Source organism: Varroa jacobsoni, unplaced genomic scaffold, assembly GCF_002532875.2.
Source record: "Varroa jacobsoni isolate VJ856 unplaced genomic scaffold, vjacob_1.0 scaffold_294, whole genome shotgun sequence".
In the NCBI taxonomy this organism is placed as follows: domain Eukaryota; kingdom Metazoa; phylum Arthropoda; class Arachnida; order Mesostigmata; family Varroidae; genus Varroa; species Varroa jacobsoni.
Window position 1 is genome coordinate 47492 of NW_019213196.1, and position 14810 is coordinate 62301.

Genomic DNA, 14810 nt, shown 5'->3' on the forward strand with positions numbered 1-14810 from the left:
ATTGCGACAATGCTCCCAACCCGGACAGTTTGCCTTCGTCGTTGTCGCCTCGCTCGTCGTTGCCTTGTTCTCCGCAACCCCCGACTCGAAAACAGGCCATATCGTTTCAGGAAAGTTTTAACTTAAAAGTTACTACTGGCGGACTGCAAGCGTCGTTCAAGTCCAATCGAGTTAGGCAAGCTAACTGTGCGAGTTTTATTAACAAATTCTAACAAATAACAGCAGTCGTCCGGCCAAATATAATAGGGACATGACTAGTACCCCGAAACACGAGGCTTGCTTACATACTTGGAGCTGCTGGTCACTTTTCGGACAGAGCTCTTTGCTATGAGCATTCGGTCGCGAGATGTCTCTTCCGAGGAGGAACATCCGTACAAACAGAAATCTAAAGTGATGCATTTCACGTTTGTGCCAGCAAAAAACTATTCCATTTATAAATAGGTATACATATATGGTAGCCGCTAGTGGTCCGTTCGGTTTGAAGTTTCGCGGTTTTATTTCGTTGCCCCATTGCAATAACTTGACAACTATATATAGCCTTACTATCCTCTACATAGTCTTTGGATAGAGACCGCTACGCAAAGGCAGTGCAGAACCGGCATACCGAGTAGGACAAGCTTGCTCGCTCGTGTTGAGTCCTCGGCGCCCTTTCTTCGCGCGCCTCCTTGCAAGTCTTTCTTCTTCCCGGGCCTTCGGTTCATCGACGTTTCCGAGGCCTCTGTTCTTTCCTGCTGTTCCGTACGAAGGCACCGACTGTAGCTGTGATGGAGCCGGGGGCGGACAAACGCACGTTCAAACGAACGACGAATACTGCGAAGAAAGCAGGCACACGACATCAACTGATGAATTCTCGGAGTCCGTTCTCATCATCCTTGTCCCTTTCTCTCTCTATTATAGCTATAAGGGACTATACAAGAAGGGCGTGGGGCATAAGTTGGCTTTGCTAGGCTCCGGTTCGGGCAAGTTTGGTCCTGGCTTTAACCATAGGCGCAAATCTTCCTATAGGCGCACACACGCAGACGCACCATCCCTTTGCCTGTCTCCTTCCCTTCGATGTTGAATCAAGCCGCAAGGCGCCCCACAATGGGGGACACATACGAATCAAAATTGTCGTCATTTGTGCTGCCGTCGGCGTGGCGTAGGGTCAACTATGGCAGCTTCTGTCCTTTTCTGTATCCTTTTTTCTCCTGAGAAAAACAGGCCTAGGCCATATTCTTACTTTATTCTCTATCGTTAGTCTTTTGCTATCTGTCTTGGCATGTTTCTAACGCACTGTATCTCACATCGCTGTTTCACAACGTTACCGCGAACTTTTGAACTTTCGAGCGAAGAGAGCGGAAAGACCCCGTTTCACCACGTATGAGCGAACAGGCGTTCCAGAGGGGGTATGTTTTCATTGGCCACAGCAGAACACGTTTACTTTTAGAAGGACTAGCTGCGGCAACGGTTACGGCAACGAAATCATACTATGTGCTCTCTAACGTTAACTCTAACACGCAGACGTACACACATACGCACGCGTACAAAAAAATTCTCAAAGAACATTAAACGAGACTTAGAAACATAGAATATAAGCATGTGACCAGATGCAATTCAGAGTTGTTGGCGGCTGAGCGCGTCTGCTTCCGGAAATCAGCTCAACAGCGGTTGCGACACTCGAGCGGTACCAGGAACAAAATTGAAGAAGCCGACATTCGCCTAGAGATGATTCGTAAAAGGGCATTACCGCGGCGCAGGACAAATCTCACTTGGTATTTAACAGCCAATCAGGATACTTTGCGACAAAACGCCTTGCTCGTAGTTGTCGCCGCGGCCATAAGCACAATTCACTGCTGATCATTATAGTAGCTACGTATAATCTATAATACGTAAAAATCATCTTTATGCAATACATTTTGCAATATTCTGTGCCGAATAAATAGCCGATTTTTTTCAAAATCTACAATCTACCTTCCGACACGTGGAAATCATAACAAATTCAGAGAAAGAAGGCAGGCAGATAGAAATTACAGATAGGCCTGAAGGTGAGAGAGGCTGGCCCTTGCTGTCACGGGAGTAAAGTTTGTTAAGAGTTTCGGTAATCGTACGTAGGAAGCGTAACGTTTACGCAAATATGCATACGCTCTGAAATAATGCTACACCTGTTACAATAATACCCACTTGAGCCATCTACTGCATGTTGACGAACGCACGTTTGAACGAATCACGAAAAAACATTTCACGATCTGACAATTGCAGGCTCAGTTTATCCTCGGAACTATCATGAAAACGTCAGGAGACGATATTATTATATCTTGTATATCCAGTTGGTATACAGACAACAAACGAATCTTTTCTAGCATAATACAGCTCCAAAGTTGTAAAGTCTAGCAAGTTCTTCGAATTCCCGTTATATCGCACGCTGCATCTCTCCGGGTCGTTCATTTCCCTCAATTATTTGTCAATAGTATTTGATTTCGTCTTAAAAACGACTTCGTTCTAAACGGGTTCTTGGTAATTCGCTTGTCCGCTATGAGCTATGACGACAAAATTTCTCTGTCGCTCCGATCATCGTCTTTTTTGCTTCCTTACACGCCCAGCGCAATCCGATGTCAGCATTGATCGTCAGTCGAAACCGTGGACATCGCCGCGTCACTGATCGATCCGATCTGATTTCGATCCATCGGAAAACGGCAACGCTGAAAAGTAGGGGGCGTTTGGCGGGTCAGACCAGTTACTAGTTCTATGACTACAGCAATGCTCCTTCGCTTTTGCCGGTCTCGCTGATCGCCGATCAGTGACACTTCGTTGAAGACAGGCGCCGCTGCCCGCCGCCGCCGCCGCCGGGACCACATTGCTGACAATGCATTTTTATCTAAATATCTATTCTAGCCGACAACGACAAGCGCACGGTACGATAAGTCAGACTGGACTGACATGTTCGTTTTTAGTTAAAGCTTTCCGTTCCGCTCGAGCTTCTCAAAAACGCAAGAAAAACCTTCTTGAGCTTTCTGCCTTCAGTTCTGTTCGACTCGGTCGGCATTACCTTCAGCTCGCCGGTGCCACTTCATCTGGTGGGGGGCCGTGGAAATTTCGTTGGCAACAGGAGCATGAAGCCCACCGGTGTCAGTGTTGATCAAATTGCCGCAGTTTCACAACGCCGTTCCTGCTTTTGCTGCTGCGGCCTTGTAGTAGCAAGGAGTAGGCAAGAACGTGGGATAGCGACGAATACCGAGAGCATTTCGACACCACTTATCCTCAGCGGCCAGCCACAGCAGCGACCACAATGGCTCTTCGACACTTTTCGATACTTTTGGTCTGATTTCTTCTGCGCCCGCCCCGTAATCAAGCGGTGCCGCGCAGCGACCAAAACGCCAGCAGCAATGGCAGTAAATGCAGGAGCAATGAAATAAACAGCAGCGGCAGCGGCAGCAGCAGCGATTTTCGCCAAAACCGCCGCTACCGCCCAGTTGTTACAACTACTGCCACGACGATAGGCGCCAAAGCACATACTGGTGGTTATCGCGCGTTGCTGGGGATGTTGATACGGCTATTGCTACGGCAGCAGCGGACTATACGCCGACATGGCTCCAGTCCAGGCGCTCGACATATTGGCGACGGAGCGAGAGATCAGTAGTAAAGAAATGAGACTCTCGACTCGAGCCGGAAAAGCCCCGACGGACTCTACCAAGCCGACTTGTGGCCAGGTAAAACGGCTACGAATTGGAAGGTAGGTTAGAAGCGGTCCGCAGTCGTCGGCATGCGATCATCAGTATCACTGCCGGCGTCGTCATCAATCAGCGATTAATGAAAATGGGCACAATTCTAGCTTCCTTCCTTCGTTCGTTTTTTTCCCACTACTGCTTCGACGGCGGTCGCTGCATATCAACTGCTCTGCTTACGGAAAGCGTTGTTAGGCTTCTCTATATTGCGGTCCCTTTCACCTGGCGGCCAAGATCTAGGTTTTAGTGAAAAGAAAGAGGCGATGAACAGAAACGAAGATTTGCAAAGCCTCCACTTGCGATGCGGGATCGAGCAGGAGGTCGAGCGGGACCGCGGCCCCATCAGAAGTTGTCAAAACAGCGATTCAGCTTTGCTAAGGGAGAACTTGATACCCACAACGGTAACCACTCGAGCTCTAGTAACCGTTCATCTAAAGAACTGAACCAAGTTGCTACAGATATATTGCACCTACTGACACCGGTGAGTTAGGTTCTAATAAGTCCCACAGTTATTCGGCGCAGACGGCTGTATTGCACGCCTATTTGCGGTCGGGGCACCTTCCGGATATATGGCATAAGTTCAACATCACAGGGAGCGCATAGACCGACACTAGAGCGAGCGCACGGAGATGATGCTCGTATTTTCATAATTGACAGTGTCTGTGTGCGTGAGTGTGCGTGTGTGTGTGTTAGTGTGTGTGTGTGTGTGTGTGTGTGTGTGTGTGTGTGAGCGCGCGCGCGATCGCGCGCGCGCGCGCGTGCGTGCGTGCGTGGATTTCCCCGCCATAAGACCAGCATCCATTTAGAATTGACTGCAACCCAGTTGAGCCGACCACTTGGACTTGCCAAGAGCGCGGCAATCTCATATAATATAATCATATAGTTGTCGACCGAGCAGCTAGCGATTCGTATACACAGACACATATTACGATTTGATGGTCCACTGGGCAATATTCAAAATGTAAGATATCTTTCTTAAAAAGCCCAGAGAAGGCTGATGCTGATGCTTTTTCTGGCGCCGATGCTTTTCACTAGCTGTATTATGAATGGACTGGCATCGGTGGGACCGTGTTTTGCTCCCGTTATAAGCGCAAACCACGCGTATTTCCTATCCGGACGGCGCATCCACTTACAGCTCATCAGCGCCATCCCCTTTCATCGTGAGCGAATAAAACCACTCAAGTGGTAGTTGTAGTAATATTACTATGAGAATCATATGTCAAAAGCAAACCGTACCTCGTCATCCGCCACCGTCTACACTAAACCACAAGCGCGATTTCAACGACCAAAGCAACGACTACCGAAGCTCGGGCCTCGGGCAGAGGACCAACCGGCGCGGTTCGAAAGAAAATAGAAGAAACTTGCCACCAGCGGCGGCGGCGGCGTCGCGCGCTTCCGAGATCTAAAGAATATTCATCGTTATCGTCGTTGTCATCATCGTCGCAAATGAAATTCTCCGCTCGTTTTCCAAATATGAAACGTCAATTGCTTCTGGCCTGCTGCCGTTACGTCTGCTTGCGGCCGCAGCCGTCAGTGGCGCCGCTGTTCGTCGACAACGAACCAATGCGAACCAGACCGGGCTTTAGAAGCAGCGACAGAAGTGGTAGCAACTCGCCTTTTCGTCTCGTCTCATCTGAGCCAATTATCGTTATAGTTACGTTACAATAAAACGAAATCAGCCACACGACGGAGCAGAATAGCGGCAGCGACCGACGAACGACGATGCACGAAACGCAACGAGAAAAACGATGAAAATGACGACGACAACGGCGGCGGTTGCGGCGGCAGCAACAACGGCAAAATTATCAACGCCAGAGACACCTGCTACGGTAGCAGCGAGGACCATAGAGAAACCGCGAACGTAAATACGTCCGCCATCGAGTAAGTTGCACTGAGTGGCGTTGGTAACTCTGGGCTTTGCTGGCAGCAGCGGCGCCGTTGAGACGAGGTAGAGGAAAAAGATGGACACTGGAAAATAGAGCGTTGATTTCGAACGATAGAAACCGCATAGGCAGGACGGAGATATATGTATTGATGTGCACAGGTGGATAAAGAAATGGGTGCGCGACAAACAGCCGTGAGGACGATGGCATAGTAGCAGCGACAAAATAAGTGGCCTTATTCGTGTGTGCAGCTCTGGGGTGGCCACTGGCAGATGGATCTGAAGGGGTGCGAAGCCGAAAAGAACTTACGCGCCGCACCTGTTATCGTAAAAGTGGATGCTGGAGATAGCGTTTCTGAGAGAGCCGCTGCTGCAGAACGGGCGAACGAGTGAGGGGGCATTATTAATGCAAGGCGCGCTCTCGTCCTTTAGTTTCTTTAGGAACGAAACAAAAAAATAAAGACAAAAAGCAACAATGACTAGCCTAAAAACGTACTAAGCAAGGTGAGTCGCGTGCACCCAGCGGTAGTAGTCTCCGTCCGATGGGACGATGCCTGAGTTAACTGTCACAACGACGCGGCTATAACAACTCTCTATTTCTCGATATTACTCCATTGCGCAGATCTCTTCTCTTTCTGAGTTTTGACTACAACTAGGAAAACTGCGGTTACTTCTATTGCCATTCGTTATTGGTGATGCTCACCACCATCATCACAACGATCATCAGCGTCTCCCGCTGCGAAGCTTACGGTCTGCAAAGGCCCTATTCACCGATTTGATCTATTCCATTTCATACGACTACTTGTCGTCACTCGTTTTTGGCTGTTTCGCTGTTCTCTTCACTCAATGCAATAAATGTCTCGATTTGATGTCGACCGACCACCGCCGCCGCCGCCGCCGCCGCCGCCGATGTTACGGCGGCCACAACAATAACGCATCTTGGATTTCAAGTCGATTTTGCCAGTTCGCGCCGCAGAGGCAGACGCTGCCCGCGAGCCTAAAAGGTGAGCGTCTTAAGCGTCATCAGTTCTTGATCGTTTTCCTTAGCCGCGAGGAACGTGGGCTAGATGCTTATGCTCGTGGTGCTAACAGTGCTGCCCGACCCAATACCCTCGTAGTCATCGCTACAAACAGTTGTACTTCCAATAGTATTAGAAGGCATCGTGCGCGCCGCAATGACATGGCTCCGCACGACAAATCGTTTTCGCCTGACTATCATTTGCTATTAGAGTAGCGCACAGATAAAGGTAAGATATACACATATATATGTTTTAGTGGTCGTAATAATCATAATCGTAATAACAATAAGCGGTCGTTCCATCTGTATATCTTGGCATTTCGTTCCCATTTGCTCTATTTCGATTCTATTCTCACCTCTTATCTTTAACCTTCTCTTCTCCCCGCTTCGTTTGCACGATACGACAAAAACGCACGCGGTTTATGCCCAACATGCAGCGCCGCAGAGGATAACTACACAACAAGTAGGAAGGTGAATACGGGAACAAAGAACACCCCATGAAGAAATTTCAATCAGTTCCCCTTCAAAGAACACCACCTAACAGGAGCTTTCAGTATGACGCTCTCATCGTCGGCGCCAGCGACCAAATCGACAGGAGCCATGGTGCCACAGCATCAACTGTAAGTAGGAAGTGGCAAATGTTTCAGCTTAAATCGTCAACGGTGGTCAAAGCTAAAAAAGAAGTTTTTCTTTTGTCAGCTTCTTACTGATTGGCACGTGTTCATGTACCTTAAAGTCGTCAGCGAGTTACTCCTGTGTAGAACTGGTAACGGCGTGTGAAACACATGCATCATCGAGACCGTGTATTAACGTACAGATGTACGTATGTAAAATGCAATGAGGCTGATATCGGCTGAGATCGAACTAGTCAAAACAGAATCAATTTAACCTGGCAAACTCTTGTTTGTTTCTAGGGGGGAACCGAGCGAATCGTTCTGCTAGGCTTGGTAAATATTGACATGTAGTCTAATATGTAGCAATCTGTTTATTATTTCATGTTGAACTTAGTCCGTATGTTCAAGAAGGTAAAGCCGTCTCGGATTCTCGACTATGTAGAGCGCGATCCATATTCGTCCCGAGTGGCTAGCCTGAGCTATTACGAGTGTAGTAGGTACGATGTACTACGTATTGACGGCTAATCTTAGGAACACGTTGTGGCCTAGGTTGGAATTCGGACATAAACACGCCTTATTTCATGTGGAAAGCCAGTCGTCTGACGGAATTATGCCTAACGTTGATGCCGAACGTAAAACACACACAGAAAACGTATGTAATACGTCAACAATCGACATAATGAAATAATCTTATCAGCCATAGAATCTAGGAACATCTAATCTAGCTATGCGACAAAGGCAATCCGTTTTTTCCCACGTTATGATTTCCACTTTTTTATCCGCTCGTCTCACTATTGTTATTGTTGTTGCTATTGGTTCTGCCAATTACGCCTGCGACTCTAGCTGGCCCGTGGTGGCGGGCGATCAAGACGGAACATCAATCGCAAGAAGGGAGTCGATGCCTCTGGCACGCGAGCTCAGTCATCAAGTAGCGAGTTTAGAAGATACGTACATGTATTTATACACCATCAACATTCACATGACCATCGGCCGGCCAACGTCGGCTGTCCTTCTGGAGGATCATTAGGTGATGACCAGAAGCGTCGAAACGGCACTAAAAACGAGCGTATGCTAGCTACAATGTTAAAGCAATTGGCTCAAGTCGTACGAGCGTGGGACGACTTGAATCGGCCAGTCGATAAGAGAGTGAACCATCCGTCCGAGCAGGCGGTCCACCAAGCAACTATCAAGCAGTGTCCCGTATGCCAATTGGCATCGACTAGGAAATACACAAACACACGTTCATCATAGATTATCGATTATACATACAGCTCAATGGGTGTCGTAAGTGATAAGAGTATGTTCAACGAAATGACACTGATATCTGTAATAAGCTGCAATGGTATGGCTATAAATATATGGCTAAAAAACTGGTCCGAATTGCCGGTCCCTTACCGCAGATAGGTACAACTGGCGAAATGCCTGTTATACAGTCATCGACGCTTTAACCTCTCGAGTGCCTCAAGAAAACTCGCCGCTCAGAACTTCGCTTATTCCTCGATAAACATGAGCGAGTGCTTGTAGTAGACGTCCTCTCGGCCGCGTCAGGTCTCTAAGTTATATACATAATACTTCGTCATATGTCTCTCTATTTTGAACTACCATCTTCTAATGACTAAATAGAGCATGTAGATAATTAGCTATACAGATATATCACGTGTACAATATATCTTTTGACCGAGAGACACGTCTCATTATCCGGCTTAAAAACAAGCGCTACTCTACTATTTACATGAGAGCATTCTCGTAAAAGCTCTCTCCCAGCGAATCATAGTAGGAAACAACGTATACAAATCGAAGATTTCATGACGCCTTCAAAAATAATCAACGTTACAGTGAAGTCTTGTTCAGAGGTTAGCACAGACGGGACAAATAGGGCCACCGTAATCCTCTGTTTCTGAGTTATTCAACATTTGCTGGCTCAGCCATGTGGCCATTTCTCCTGCTCCATAGCAGCAGATGAACTTTGTCTCCATTAGGCGCGCGTACTCTCGTCTAGAATGCAAATCGCTTTGATTGCAGTAGTGTACTTTGGCCGTCACGTCTGGGACTTAGTTGTTTCATGCTCGCTGCTATTGCAATAGAAGTTGTTAATGTTGCTGCTGTTACAGTAACTTCCTGGGCTCGTCACTGTTAGCGCGAAGCTGTACGACCACCCCAGGATTATACTCAATCATTTTTTCAACAATCTGATCCCTGATTCCAGCCAACCCTGACACCGTCACAGTGACGACTACGACGATAGCTACGATCTACGGCAGCGACTCCAACGCAACAGCGATCTCGCTGCAGTTGTAGCCGGCGTCATTTCCAAGTGTCAAACAGCTATAAACTATTGCAAACATTAGTAAACGGGACAGCTCTGGGAAGCGGCACCTTTCCACTTTGCCTTCCATCTAATACGGCGACTGTGTTTCCCGATGCTGGAAGGTAGGTAGTCGCTGTTATAAGGAACTCAGCCAGGACTCATCCAGTCATCCAGCTGAATCCGCCGCGAACAACCGGCTCGCCTGGTCAGATGCCGGTTGAATCGGGCCCGAAGCGATCCCCCTTCAGCTTCACGAGGTTACGGCTGCCGTGGCTGCTTCTGTAGTTCGTGCTTTTGCTGTGCCGTTTGTGCTTCTCTATACAGGGCGTGGCCCCGTTGTTGCACTTGTTGTGTTGATCCCTGCACCACGACGACGCGTTCGATGTGAAGCTGAACATCGAAGCTGTCATATGAATAGACAGCACAAGATCGACGAAGAAGTTTGATCATAACGTATCTGTATAGTCAAGCTGTACTATGTAGCGAAACTGCTACAGCCAGTATTAATTCCTACGCTGCCATTGCTATTAGTGTCGTCGTCGTCGTCATTACACATCTCCCCTGCGTTACCTGCGCGTGGCACCTCTTCGTTCCACTGTTTATCCATTCTCGTCAGACGGATCCGTAGCCGGTGGCTGGTGGCGCTCCATGTTCTAATCGATTCCTCGTTGCTGGTCATCGTTGCACCACCCTGATCTTCTGTGATTTCTTCGGCTACCAGCTATAGGCTGCACGTATCAGCCGATATAGCTGTATATACATTTAATGGTAGATAGCTCTGATCCCATACGACGACTCCATAATACCCATCGTCTTCTCTCCTTCATTGTTTTGTTCTGTTACTTTGCTTTATTGCGTCCATCGTTGCCTGTCGCCGTTGTTGCCGTTCGTACTAGTTCAAGGTATTATTACTATTAAAGCTAGCACTGAAACTGCTCTACGTGCAGAAATACCTTAAGTTACTTCTTTAACTCTTCTTCGTTTTTCCGTACGTCCATCTTGTTGCTGTTATTGATCATGTTTCCGCTTGAACCATACTCCTGCTACTGAAGTCCTTTTCCAGATATTTACCCACTTGACGCAGCTCAGACGGATCGCAGACGACGAATATCGTCGTCATCGCTGCTAGAAAATGAGGCGCCCGTTAATATAACATATGGTATAGAGTTAGTGCGGGACACATACTCGTCTATCGTAACTCGCCAATTCCATGGAATCTGTTCTTTGACGGTCTTTTTTCACAGAGTGCATGTATACTTGTGGTGTCATTTCGTGTCGTCGTCATGTGGTGTCTATCAGACCAGACCCACTCGCCCGACCCAACGGACAGCATTTGATCAGCCACGGACTCGTCGTTTTGAAAACACTAAATCGACGCAACACGATAAACTGTGTAAGGACAAACCAACAAGAGACGAATCCGCTTCAGCTGAAGGGAAGTCAATCGACCGCGCAAAAAATCGACGGGGATGTCTGGCTCGTTCATAAGACAGCATATAGGAGTCCCACTGCGACTATCAATGAGATACGATGTCTTATGAGTGTCGTAGGGCTAACGGAGCTGTTCCTTAGCTTAGCCTTCTATAAAAATGCTCATTGGTGATAATAGTTTAAGAGTAAAGATGACCGGTAAATGCGATAATAGTTAAAGAATAAGACCGGTAGAATAGGTGTGATATTTATATTACAGTCTGTATCGCTGCTCAAACCCGAAACTCTTTTGATCCCTCTAAGCCCCTAAGCGAACTACTGACCCCATGCGACACATACAAACTCACTCTCTGCAGTAGCCCTACGTTAGGCTTACGAGAACTGGGCGTGACACAGTGCTAAAAGAATACCGAATTATACATACCATGATTACTCTAATTACCTACGGGACGTATTGTATGGTCGGTTGGAAGCATTCCTCGTTTGGGCGGAGATTCCAGACCAGAGAGTCCTCGCTGATTCGCTCTCCGCATGAGTTCGTACCTAGCACGCTCCGCCCACGTCTATAAATTGGTCTACTCCAAAACAGCGTGAGAACTACAGGGTCAGCCAGTAATTGTACGATGTAAATGGAGGAACGAGGACCGAACGAAGAAGGCACCGAGGGACGGGGCTGAAAAAGGGCTATTTCCAAAGACGTTGCCGGTAGCAATTGCTGCTGAAAGGGTAGTAGCGGTCGCGGGCAAATGACTACATCCAAGAGTACAGCTGTCCATACAGCGACATCAATGGCAGCACCGACTGCCACCATTTTGCAACGGGTTCGTCTGTATTTACCTGTGCGAACGCCTGTTCTAGACGCCGTGGACCAAAGCTATCGCTCTATCTTCTCTGGAATCTCGTTGTCGACAATAGAACCTCCGATTGGTGGCGGCCCGCCGATGACGGCTTGTCGACTTGGCTTTGGAAACGAGACACCCCTTGCCGACGTACCCCGCCACTTTATTTGCTGTCATCATCACTGATCGCCACTGCATAGTAGCATCATCAACAGCAGCGCGTGTTGTCGGCAGTACCACATCTTTCTTTACCCACAGACAGGCACACGTATGCACCTATATATATATATAAACATTCAGGCATTAGCAGCCACACACACGCAAATGTATACACGCATACGCTCTCAAGCATTGAAAATATACGCGCTTCTTGGACCGCGACAATTTCAGCGAGCAGTTTATTCCCTAACGTATAGCAATAGTATAGAACTATTATACAAGCAAGGCATGAAGCGGGCAGCTTACTCCACTTGTCATCATATGCCTTTACGGAGGAACTGGGCGACCAGGACTGGTTGCAGGCAATCACCGTTAATAAAAAAAAATGATAATAATGATATGCGCGAGCGAATTATAGCATAGTAAAGTGGTCTCAAGCTCTACCAATCGTTTGTCGTCCAGATCCGTTGAGCGAAGAAAAAAGGACTCATAAACACGACCCGGAGACTGATTCAATCGTCTGTTGGCAACCCGATCGCAACGTACGTGCGTAGACAAAAAGTAAGTAGTGGAGATGCGACGATGAGTCAGTCCAGAGCTCTCAATGTCTGATTCTATGACATATCTATTGCAGTGTAAATTAGACAGGGGACGAGTAGACATGATTCAGAAGCCAAATTACTGAAATAATGAAGAAGAAAAAAAAATTAGGCCTCTTAAAAGCCTCGATAAGCTGGAAAAGAATCTGGAACGCGAAGACTGTTTGCGCAGTTACTGCTTATGCCATCGAATTGATCATCATGATATCAGTTAGCTTCTAAAATTACTTAACTTGCCAGGTTTGTTTGCATGATGTAATGGTCGCGTACAAAATGAAAAGTACTCAAAATCGACCTAGAAACACAATCGGCAATCAATTGTTCATCTGTTTCTTACGAAATCCAGAAGTTTTTACTACTTTGTTGCTTGACTAGGCTCTACAGAACTTCATTAGCCAAACAGCTAAACGTTTCAATTAGCGCTAACTTACCTAGCGTCTTCAGAAAAAGAGCATCTTGAATTACTATCAACTACATAATGAGCCATTATCCACGTAAGTAGGTGCCTACACGAAAAGGCGTTAGTAGGTTCAACTCTGTCAATATTTAAGTCGACGCGATAGCCTAGTGGGTAACGCATTGGCCTGCTAATTTTAGGGATACGTCGCAGTTGTAGACAGACTTCGTTTCATGACGTACGTAAAACTCGGAAGGTAGAGGTTTTGCAGTCTACCGAGTTCTAGTAACACTAATTATTATTAGATTATGTAGCAAATAGTCATGAAAAGGACAACGATATAACGAGCAGACCTCCAGATTTAATCAGGCCTATTTGCCAGGAAGCAATGGCTACAGGGAGCCGTGCTTCCATTCACTAGATGTTAGTGTTATGGTACTGCGTCTTTGTCGACAAAGCTGTATGTTCGACAAAAGTAGCTCTCTCACTTACAACAGTTACTGACCAGTGCAGTCGATTTTAGGCAAGATCAAGGCTCTCTCGTTAGTTGCCGAAAAACCCCCACAACATCAATAATAATAATAATAAAAATAATTGTACAAGTAACTGTAAAGACATCAGCTGATCTGCCATCGGCATCATCAGCAACAGGAGCAGCAACAAAACGAAACAAATCGTCAGGCTGGGAATGCCGATAGCTTAACACTGCATTGCTACTACCGGCCACTGCGCTCGGTCGCAGAAGGTGTGTCCTTTTTAGAAGCACAACTCGGCCATCGGCAACGACAGCAGCTTTCGGAAAGATAGCCGCCGCGGAGCCTATCGTAGCTCGAAAACGATCGCACATGGCTAGCGCTCGCGTGCGAAGACAGGACGACCGCGAAGTATTAGGCAGCACGGAAAGGCAAAGAAATCCTCGTCTGGTCCAACTTGGCTCCGTACTCTAACCGTGTTTCGTACTACTAGTTCGGTAGCCCATCTATTGTGGCCAGCAAGCGGTGCGCACCTTGCCAGTCTTCCAACGCGTGAAGAATAACTATTAATAATAGTATTTTCTTTTTTTTCCATAAAATTTTTGCATGCCTTGCCCTTCATCTTCCTCTACTCGCGAATCTTCGCTTTTTTATGTCGTTCGACTGAAGAACTCCCGAAGTGTCCGGCAGACGAAATTCCGGTCACTGCATTTCGTCTTCGCCTCGAACCAATACCCATGCTGGAATATCGGATCCAGCATCGAAGTCGATCAAATCTATATTGTTTTTCCTCAAGTCCAGCTGTTTTAAATACACACTTTTTCAAATGCTGCTATTGTACAACAGCTACCACAAGCTCAGGTTCCGCTCAGAAGGTGGCCGATTCTATCCGTTGTCCAGCTTCTTGTCACCTCCACTCTTGTTCTTACCACGCTACTGCTACGACAATTGAACAAACTAACTTATTATTGGAGTTGCCGTTGTTGTTATCGTTGTTTAAGTTGCCCCTTCTTTAGTTGCGGGAATAATAGCCACACTGTAGAATAAAATACAAAAAATGCAAAAGAAACGTCCAGAAAATCAGTAATCAGCCAAAAATGATGGTTGAAGTAGCAATGGCAGCATCAGCTGAAAAAACTGTAACAGCAAACTGTTGAAGCTCGCTCATTTACTGTCTTCAGCTAGCGCCCTGCGCGCTTTCCCGTGCACCTTCTTCCACGCGGCAGTTTCTGTTTCTTCGGCTTGGACGATTCGGCCGAGCAGAAGAGAGGTTGGGTAGGCTCTTAGACAAAGCACACTTTAGAGCGACCGAAGGATCAGAGTGGAGCGCGACTTTGTCGCATCTTGTGCACCATCCGTTGGTCGGCCCGCCCGTTCACTTCTTCGTCG

General features: G+C 47.2%; 1 protein-coding gene across 1 annotated transcript in view; it reads right to left on the reverse strand.

The window, feature by feature from the left end:
* dve (SATB1_N and homeodomain domain-containing protein dve) overlaps nt 1-14810 on the reverse strand; it is a 94755-nt gene that overhangs the window by 47062 nt on the left and 32883 nt on the right. The window lies entirely within an intron of this gene.